This window comes from Pseudophryne corroboree, chromosome 6, assembly GCF_028390025.1.
Source record: "Pseudophryne corroboree isolate aPseCor3 chromosome 6, aPseCor3.hap2, whole genome shotgun sequence".
Classification (NCBI taxonomy): Eukaryota; Metazoa; Chordata; class Amphibia; order Anura; family Myobatrachidae; genus Pseudophryne; species Pseudophryne corroboree.
Window position 1 is genome coordinate 823320823 of NC_086449.1, and position 10715 is coordinate 823331537.

Genomic DNA, 10715 nt, shown 5'->3' on the forward strand with positions numbered 1-10715 from the left:
GTTATTAAAAAAATATGCAAATTTAAGGGTTTATCGGAGAATTTATGAATTCTCCTCCAATTGCCCATCAGTCCATTCAGGTGATACTAAAATAATGTCAAAAGGGTGTGAAAACACCCTTTTTCACATTATTTTGCAAATATAATTTTGCTAATTATGCATGTAGATCAGAATAAAATAGCTATTGGAAACTGTATGTCTATATGTAATGCGATCTGGGAGTAATATTAGTACCCAGACTTGCATTGCAGTATTAGATTACACTGAGCAAATGTATTACGGAGCGCCCACGGCACAGGCTGCAGTTATGGATGGAGGGATCACAGCAGGTATCAGATATATCTACTGCGGTCCCTCTAGGATACATGCTAGTGATACTAAATATATGTGGTTACCCCCTGAAAACGAATGTTTTTGGCGAATAAGCCCCACATTTTTAATGATAAATGAACCCCTTAGTGTCATTGCCCATTAGACCAGCAAAGATAACATTTTACAATAAAACTCAAAATTCATCACCTTCAATGGCCAGCCCTAGGCTGACTGCTCCACCAATCAGATTCCCCTCCCTGTGATGTCATCAGTCTCTGGGTAAATATCTTATGGTAATTTCTCCCAGCTCCTAACTGCCCCAGATACAGTCATACACCCGGCCCCTACCCATAATGCAGCATGGAGGGGCTCAGTGAGGGCGGCAGTGTAGGTGTGTAAGTGTCTGATGGGGTCACACAGAGAATATAAGGACAACTGACCTGCCTCATAATCCAGATATACCCTCACTCTGTCACAGCGGATATTGTCAGGTAACTGGATCTCTCTACTGTCATGTATCACTGAGTACTGATTCTTACACCTACGCAAACACCAGGACATGTTATTATCCCCAATGTGTGACTGCCATCCTCTCCTTCCTATAGTGATATAACATATCCCTACTTTCCAGTTATATGACTTACTGACATCCACCTCCCAGTAATGTCGCCCTGAGAAGAATCCCCTGGTGCTCATTACCTGATTATACTGAAATCTCTCTGGTGTTACCGGGTGATTCTGATTTATATTTGACCTGGATGCAGTTTTCCTGTCACCTGATATCTGTAAATAATAACCAGCTGTGGTTACATCCAGTAATAGGTCTGTAGCCTCCTGCACATAGATCCCTATATTTATACCTGTTATTATATCAGATAATGTGTGTAATGTCCCTGAGATGAGACCCACATCCAGATCTCCTGCACCATGGACCTGGTTATCATGTGTCTCTGTGTCCTCAGTATCACACAAGTCACCTGTGTCTGGTTCCTGTAAGACAGTCACTGGATCAGACATGTTACACAGCTCCTCAATGTGATGCATCTTCCCGGACAGCTCGTCCTTCTTTATTTCCAGCTGCTGGATCAGATCAGAGACTGAGAGTGAAACGCGCTGTTCCTGCCTGGAGATCTCACTCAGAACTCTCTTCTCCAGGTCTTCCAGCTGTCTCCTGATGTCTCTAAACAGGGCAGTGACTGTCTCTGTTACACCAGTTGCTTTTCCCTGATCTCCTCTCCTGCACTCTTGCAGACTCTGGACTCTTTTCTCAGTCTCCGCTCTATTTGTGGTCAGTTTCTGCAGAACATTCCTCAGGTTCTCCTTCTTCTTCTCAGAGGCCTCAGCCAGCATCTCCACATGGTGCCCCTGATGTTCTCCATCCAGCCTGCAGGACAGATACAGGCAGCGTCCTCAGTGCAGTAATATCTGAAGAGCTCCTTATGTACAGAGCATTTCCTGTTCCCCAGGGAAGTGGTGGAATCACATAAGATGTGTTCTGCTGACTTGCTGTGTACTCTCAGGTGTTTATCACACAGAGAAGCCTCACACATCAGACAGGATTTAGCGGCAGGTATAGGAGAGTCCACACAGTAAGTGCAGAAGATCCCAGTCTCCTCCTGATCTGGCCGAGTAGACAGGAAACTCTCCGCTATGTTACACAGTGTTATATTCCTCTGCAGTACAGGACGTCTTCTGAACTGTCCTCTGCATTCAGGACAGTTATAAGCTTCTTTCCATTGCTCCTGTGTATCCAACATACGATCAATACAGACCCGGCAAAAGTTGTGGCCACATCTCAGGGTTACAGGATCTGTATAAATGCTCAGGCAGATGGAACAGTCCAGCTCCCGTCTCAGATCAGCAGACGCCATCACTGACAGCAGAAAAGGGAAATGACAGTAAGAGTCTCTGATGCTCAGATACCAGTGTGGTCACATTCTGCACACAGGGCGAGGCTGAGCTGTCACTCAGATTTTAGCTACAGGGTCAGTTACACTCTAGACACAAATAATACATAAAGAGACATCACGCTGAAACACGTTCTGATTTTGCAGTCATTTAGTAAACTAACCATTACTGACTGCACATTTTGAAGGGTATATCCACATTTTGTTTTGAAACAATTTGTTGTGTTAAATCCCACATACAATGCACTGTTCCTGCCATAGTAGAGTTTTTTAAACTGTAACTGTCAGTGCCATAAGTAGGTGTGTGCAGAAGGGTCACCGCACATAGCATTTCAGGGTAGGGGGCGCTGTTGACGTCACTTGTCAATTAACTGTTTTAATTACTTTCACTTGCAGCTTCCCCCCTTTTTGAAGACCAGCATCTCCTGACCACCCCTGTCTCCTACCCTGACCCCTTCTGTCACTAATACTAATACAATAATCATAAACTTAATTTGAGAGCTCGTTGTTATTCAGTCACACTGTCCTCTATTACATTGCAAGATGCTGACATACCTGGGATTCTAACCCCTTGCCTATCGCGTTACATTAAGACAATCTATTCATTGAGCTATCTGCCCTTACACAGAAAGCTATAGAATTCCAAGCTAGAGAATTATATTTGATGCATACCTTGTGTAACGATCCGGGTGCTGAGACACCATTCTCCCTTCTGGATGCACGTCCTCCATGGGCCTCTGCTGCCGCTCCTGTCTCGCTGACCGCCGTGCGCCGCTGGGCGCATGTGATTCTGCTACTGCGGCCTACATCGCCATTGTTACACCTTTCCTATAGTACTTAATTCCCCTTCTTTGTGTGTTCATGGGCGCAGCCATGTTAAACTCCAATCACATGTCATTATTCCTCCTATCCACGGTGCTGGAGCCTTGTCATAATTGCAAGACCAATCCCTGCTATGCAGGAGGTATAAATATCCTGTCCCAGCTCCCAAAAGATTGTCAGTGCTTTCATTGTCATCAGTGATTCCAGCATACAAGCTTCACTACAGACTTTCTCCTGCAATTCCATTCTGCAGTTCAGCCTGACTTCCCTGGTGATTATACTCTGCAGTGTAACCCGACTCTCCAGTGGTTAACCCTCTACAGTCTACTTTTGATTCCTGTGTTTGAACTTTTGCTTTTTAGTCACCATCCTTCATTCCTCAGTTACCAGCGCACTCCAGCTTCATCACTCATCTTCCAGCGAACTCCAGCTTCATTACTCATCTTCCAGCGAACCCCAGCTTCATTTATTGTCTACAGAACTTTCCTCCATATTCCAGGTTACTGGTCTTTACCAATTGTGCACCTAATTATTACGTGTGACTTTCTATTATTCTTTTGCACGTTATTTGACTTTTTATTTAATAAAAGCACTTAAGGAATTCCCAGTTGTCGTGGTCACGCCCTTGGGCATTCTTTGCTGCTGTCATACGCATGTCCAGGAGTCACATAGCTCCTCCTAAATTTAAGTACCCGTCAGCCCCTACAACTGAGGATCCCAGACACGGTCTCCAGCCCTCAGTTGTGACACCTTGTACTTTGTGAAAAAATGATCAGCATTGCAGCTGAGCAGATCTATGCAGTGTGTGGGTGCAAGATAACAACTAAATTTGATGTTACTATTGAAGCAAAATCAATACAGGCGCTATAATAAATTAGAAACAATAGATGTGTTCACACTAATAAAATGGTACGTAAACTGCAGCTCCCATATAAGGTGTCTGCAACACCTAAAAACACAGTATATTTTATAATATAATTATAACTATATAAGAGAGCGCAAGGTGCTGAATGGATAAATACAATTTATTAAAATGATTTAAAAAATATTACAATCAAAAAAGATGTTGGCTAATTATGGAGCATAAGATCAGCTGACCATCCCTAGTGATTAATAAGAATGTCCCATCTTTTGTGAAGCATGGAGTATCCAATTGATATTAGTGGAAATAATAAAGAGTATTAATGAAGAGACGTCTCCCTTCAAACTCTGTTTAGAGAACAAAGTCCACCGTGGATTAGAATGCCTCCGTATAAATTGTACTGGAAAAGGTAGGTTTTAAATGGAATTATTCTGATGAAACCGACTGCCCTTAAGTCGGAGAAACGCGTTAATTAGGGCTGGAGCTACTACTTTTTGGTCCTGACCATCTCTACTATTGTTACTGGGCTGACTGTCAACCATCTCCGCCACCTACAGCCGCATCTGCTCCCCCCCCCCGGGACCTGTCAACGTCCTTTCACTACCACACCTGAGACCTGCCATTGTCTCCACACTGTTACTCCCGCACCGCCTGGACTCCTGAGTGCTACAGGATACAGCTTTTTTCCATCATCACAGTCGCAGTGCTGCAGATATTTGAGACCTGCCATCGTCTCCACACCTGCGGTGCTGCAGACATCTGAGACCTGCCATCGTCTCCATACCGCTGCTTTTGCACTGCCTGGTTTCCTGAGTGCTACAGGACACGGCTTCTGTTCATCAACATCTGCGGTGAGCTTCTAGTTGTATATGTGGGGGTTGAAAAGTGAAGCAGTACGTTGGCTTGGAGATATCAATCTCAATCTCATTAATGGTGGCGTCCAATTTCCATCTTGTTTATTGATTGTAATATTTTTTAAATAATTTTAATAAATTGTATTTATCCATTCAGCACCTTGCGCTCTCTTATATAGTTATAATTATATTATAAAATATACTGTGGGTGCAAGAAATTGGATCACTAGTTCCTACTGGTTTAGTGTAGTTGGAAGAGACAGTAATATCATCTTGTACTGAGAACGTCACATACAGAAAACTAATTGTTTCCACTCAAAAGTAAATGTCAGGTTAAATGTATTAGTAATTAGATAATTAATAAAATCGAGTGCTCGTGCAGAACCGCTTCCAAAATTACAAATTATCTATAAAACGGCCATAGAGGATCAGGCTTTCTCTAAATGGGCCGCTCCACAAATACTCCTCCTCAAAGTGTCCCATATGGAGATTCACAAAACTGGGTGCAAACATGGTCCCCATGGCCGTTCCCAGTGCCTGTAAATAATAATTGTGAGTATAAACCAAATCAATTGTGTAATAAAATCACGTTGCCTACTCGTCAGTTTGGTATCTAGATTGAGATAGTGATTGACTGCATCTATCCCAGCTTGATGTGGTATGTTGGTGTAAAGCGCCTGGACATCAAGGGTCAGAAAACCCCACCCTTTAGTCCAGCGCATTCCCAATGTTTTCTGTAAAGGGCCCCATACACTAGAGCGATAATGCCCAATTTCAGCCCAATTCGGGCATTCGGACCGATATATTGGGTGAAATCGGGGCATTTCTGAGGAGTCTCTTGGCCAATCCGATCCGATGCGCATTCCCGTGAGCATCGAATCCTCCAGATTGAATGTGCTGCACATTCAATCTGGTCCAACCTGGGGGCATGGCTGGGATTGCCCAGGATACATTGGATGCAAAAGAACAGCATCCGATATATCCTGGGCGATCCTGCCCCCCAGGAGTCTGCCGGGGTGATCTCCTGCCATCACCTCCAACTTGAGGTCGGACAAGTGTATTGGGCCCTTAAGATATGTTTCGTATATTTAATATATGACTGTAAATTGACAACATGATTTTGTAGGTGTGCATCAACAAAGTGTGATAAATTATATGTGAGGGAACCAATACCTGAAATAATGGGATGCCCCTGAGGTGATAAGAGTGTCTTGTGAACTTTAGGAAGTGATCAAAAACAGTATTGATAGGGTGAGTGCGTATCCAAAAAATAGAATTCATCCTCGGATATTGCGCTCTCCATACTTGCTCTATCCAACAAAGCTTTGTATTCCAACTGATAAGGGTGGGATCACACACAATGGGGTATAAAAGTGTCTTGTAATTGTCTTTTAGCCTCCATAATATAATCATCTCTAACAATTATCCCACCTCAGTTATCAGCCGGTTGGACAACCAGAGAGTAAAGGGGGGTACTCACGGAGAGATCCATGCTTAAAATCAAAGCAAACTGACTAAATTGCTTAGAAGTTAAGCACTGATGTCTCCATGTGTACCCCCCACAGTGATAGCGATGCGCGGTCCTGTGCGGTGCTAATGCTAGATTATCCTGCATGCAGGCTCAATCTAGCAGGTCACTCATTTTACCCGCTGGGCCCGGGGGTCGCTATCGCTAGTGCTAGATTAGCCTGCATGCAAGCTCAATCTAGCAGGCCCCCCGTCCCCCCTCGCACAGCACACATCTCCCGCCACATCTCCCCTTGAATATGGCCCTTAAGTATCCTTCAATTGCTTTAGGGCCAATCTCTCTGTTTTAGATACATTCTGATTGACATGACAGTGACACTGTTTCCTCCTGGAGTTATGACAGATAGTTTTAAAGTCACTTAAAGTTTTGTTGTAAAAGATGGTGATCGCTGGGATCTTATGCTCTAGAGGGAAAAACTGAGATTTCCTTTTAAATTTAGGTATAATGGAGGATTCTGTATGAGCCTCTATATCAAACAAGGTAATATACGCTGAGTTTTCACTCAGAAGATGTTCTAAACACACTAGTCCTTCATTGTCTGACTCGTCAAGGATAATATCCATAAGATCCTGACTATCATTGTTTTATTCAATTTCTTAGCAGACGCCATCGCTGGCGGCAGAATAGGGAAATGAAAGTGACAGTCTCTGACACTCAGAAACCGGGGAGGGAGAGGAGGGTCACATCCTGCACACAGGGGGAGCTGTCAGCACAGCCGCAACTAGGGGGGGCTAGGGGGGCACGCAACCTGGGGGCAGAATGAGAGAGGGCGCTGGCGCGAGGCGGTAAGCGGGAACATGCAGTGCAGGACGGCGCAGGGTTGAAGAGGCGCCATCCCGCTCCGCTGCGTCAGGACGCTCCGTAGATCTGCTTCCTGGAAACACAGAGGCGCCACTTCACACACATATATTAATCTGCCAGCCGTGTGTGTGTGTGTGTGTGTGTGTGTGTGTGTGTGTGTGTGTGTGTGTGTGTGTGTGTGATGGCGTGCTTCAGAAAACGGAGAGGAGGGGGCCCTGACTGATACTGCAGATCATCACTAGTAGTGTGTAAAGGTAGGGACAGGCGGACAGCTATATATGTACAATATGTGTGTGTGCAGTGTACTTTAACTTAGTGTGTGTGAGCAGTACAGTTTTACTGTGTGTGTGTGTGTGTGTGTGTGTGTGTGTGTGTGTTTGTGTGTGTGTGTGTGTGTTGAAGCAGTGCAGTGTAACCCTTTGTGTATGTGTGTTGGAGCAGTTCAGTGTAACCGTGTGTGTGTGTGTGTGTGTGTGTGTGTGTGTGTGTGTGTGTGTGTGTGTGTATGCGTGTTGGAGCAATGAGCAGTGCAGTGTCACCCTGTGTGTGCATGTGCTGGAGCAGTTCAGTGTTACCCAGTGTGTGTCTACTGGAGCAGTTCAGTATAAGTGTGTGTGTGTGTGTGTGTGTGTGTGTGTGTGTGTGTGTGCGTGTGTGCGTGTGTGTGTGTGTGTTAGAGCAGTGCAGTGTAATCCTGTGTGTATGTGTGTTGGAGCAGTGCAGTGTAACCCTGTGCGTGTGCTGGAGCAGTTCAGTGTAACCCTGTTTGTATGTGTTTGAGCAGCGCAGTGTAACCCTGTGTGTATGTGTGTTGGAGTGGAAGTGTAATCCTGTGTGTGTGTGTGTGTGTGTGTGTGTGTGTGTGTGTGTGTGTGTGTGCGCGCACATGTGCTGGAGCAGTTTAGTGTAACCCGGTGTGTGTCTGCTGGAGCAGTGCAGTGTAACCCTGTGTTTGTACTGGAGCAGTGCAGTGTAACCGTGTATGAGTGCGTGTGTGCTAGAGCAGTTTAGTATAACCCAGTGTGTGTCAGTGCAGTGTAACCCTCTGTGTGTACTGGAGCAGTCCAGTGTGTGTGTGTGTGTGTGTGTGTGTGTGTGTGTGTGCGTGCTGGAGCAGGCCAGTGTAACATAGTGCATGTGTGTGTGCTGGAGAATTGCAGTGTAACCTACTGTGTGTGTCTGCTGGAGCAGTGCAGAGTAACTCTGTGTGTGGGTGTACTGGAGCAGTGCAGTGTAACCCTGTGTGTATGTGTGTTGGAACAGTGCAGTGTAACCCAGCATGTATCTGCTAGAGCAGTGCAGTGTAACCCAGCATGTGTGTGCTAGAGCAGTGCAGTGTAACCCTGTGTGTGGGTGTGTGCTGGAGCAGTGCAGTGTAACCCTGTGTGTATGTGTGTTGGAACAGTGCAGTGTAACCCAGCATGTGTCTGCTAGAGCAGTGCAGTGTAACCCAGCATGTGTGTGCTAGAGCAGTGCAGTGTAACCCTGTGTGTGGGTGTGTGCTGGAGCAGTGCAGTGTAACCCTGTGTGTATGTGTGTTGGAACAGTGCAGTGTAACCCAGCATGTGTGTGCTAGGGCAATGCAGTGTAACGCTGTGTGTGGGTGGGTGCTGGAGCATTGCAGTGTAACCCTGTGTGTTTGTGTTGGAACAGTGCAGTGTAACCCAGCATGTGTCTGCTAGAGCAGTGCAGTGTAACCCAGCATGTGTGTGCTAGAGCAGTGCAGTGTAACCCTGTGTGTGGGTGTGTGCTGGAGCAGTGCAGTGTAACCCTGTGTGTATGTGTGTTGGAACAGTGCAGTGTAACCCAGCATGTGTGTGCTAGGGCAATGCAGTGTAACGCTGTGTGTGGGTGGGTGCTGGAGCATTGCAGTGTAACCCTGTGTGTTTGTGTTGGAGCAGTTCAGTGTAACCCAGTGTGTGTGCTGGAGGAAGTGCAGTGCAACCCAGTGTGTGTATACTGAAGCAGTGCAGCATAACCCGGTGTTGTGTGTGTATGCTGGAGTACCCGGTATGGGTACTTAATTTGTATGTACAGTATAGGAGGGGTGTATAATCACAGTATATTGGGGCATGTGTATATTCAGGGGCTGTGTATATACTAGAGATGAGCGGGTTCGGTTTCTCTGAATCCGAACCCGCCAGAACTTCATGTTTTTTTTCACGGGTCCGAGCGACTCGGATCTTCCCGCCTTGCTCGGTTAACCCGAGCGCGCCCGAACGTCATCATGACGCTGTCGGATTCTCGCGAGGCTCGGATTCTATCGCGAGACTCGGATTCTATATAAGGAGCCGCGCGTCGCCGCCATTTTCACACGTGCATTGAGATTGATAGGGAGAGGACGTGGCTGGCGTCCTCTCCGTTTAGACACTTGATTTACTAATTTTGGGGAGCATTAGGAGTACTCAGTAGTGTACAGTGCAGAGTTTTGCTGATAGTGACCAGTGACCACCACTTTTATTTATAATCCGTTCTCTGCCTGAAAAAAGCGATACACAGCACACAGTGACTCAGTCACATACATACCATGGCCCTCATTCCGAGTTGATCGCTCGCAAGGCGAATGTAGCAGAGTTACACACGCTAAGCCGCCGCCTACTGGGAGTGAATCTTAGCTTCTTAAATGTGCGACCGATGTATGCGCAATATTGCGATTACAAACGAGTTAGCAGTTTTTGAGTAGCTTCAGACTTACTCTGCCTGTGCGATCAGTTCAGTGCTTTTCGGTCCTGGCTGACGTCATAAACACACCCAGCGTTCGGCCAGGCACACCCACCGTTTCCCCGGCCACTCCTGCGTTTTCTCCGGAAACGGTAGCGTTTCCAGCCACACGCCCCTAAAACGCCGTGCATCCGCCCAGTAACACCCATTTCCTGTCAATCACAATGCGAACGTCGGAGCGAAGAAAAAGCCGTGAGTAAACTTACTTTCTTCATAGTAAAGTTACTTGGCGCAGTCGCAGTGCGAACATTGCGCATGCGCACTAAGAGAATTCTCACTGCGATGCGATGAAAATCTCCGAGCGAACAACTCGGAATGAGGGCCCATATCTGTGTGCACTGCTCAGGCTCAGGCCAGTGTGCTGCATCATCTATATATATTATATATCTGTCTGACTGCTCAGCTCACACAGCTTATAATTGTGGGGGAGACTGGGGAGCACTACTGCAGTGCCAGTTATAGGTTATAGCAGGAGCCAGGAGTACATAATATTATATTAAAATTAAACAGTGCACACTTTTGCTGCAGGAGTGCCACTGCCAGTGTGACTAGTGACCAGTGACCTGACCACCAGTATATAATATTAGTAGTATACTATCTCTTTATCAACCAGTCTATATTAGCAGCAGACACAGTACAGTGCGGTAGTTCACGGCTGTGGCTACCTCTGTGTCGGCACTCGGCAGCCCGTCCATAATTGTATATACCAGTGACCTAACCGTGGTTTTTTTTTCTTTCTTTATACATACATACTAGTTACGAGTATACTATCTCTTTATCAACCAGTCTATATATTAGCAGCAGACACAGTACAGTGCGGTAGTTCACGGCTGTGGCTACCTCTGTGTCGGCACTCGGCAGCCCGTCCATAATTGTATATACCACCTAACCGTGGTTTTTTTTTCTTT

At 46.0% G+C, this 10715-nt stretch overlaps 1 pseudogene; it reads right to left on the reverse strand.

Annotated features, from left to right (window-relative positions):
• Positions 1–570: 570 nt before the first annotated feature.
• On the reverse strand, positions 571–2183 carry LOC134935805 (E3 ubiquitin/ISG15 ligase TRIM25-like; annotated as a pseudogene).
• Positions 2184–10715: the final 8532 nt, after the last annotated feature.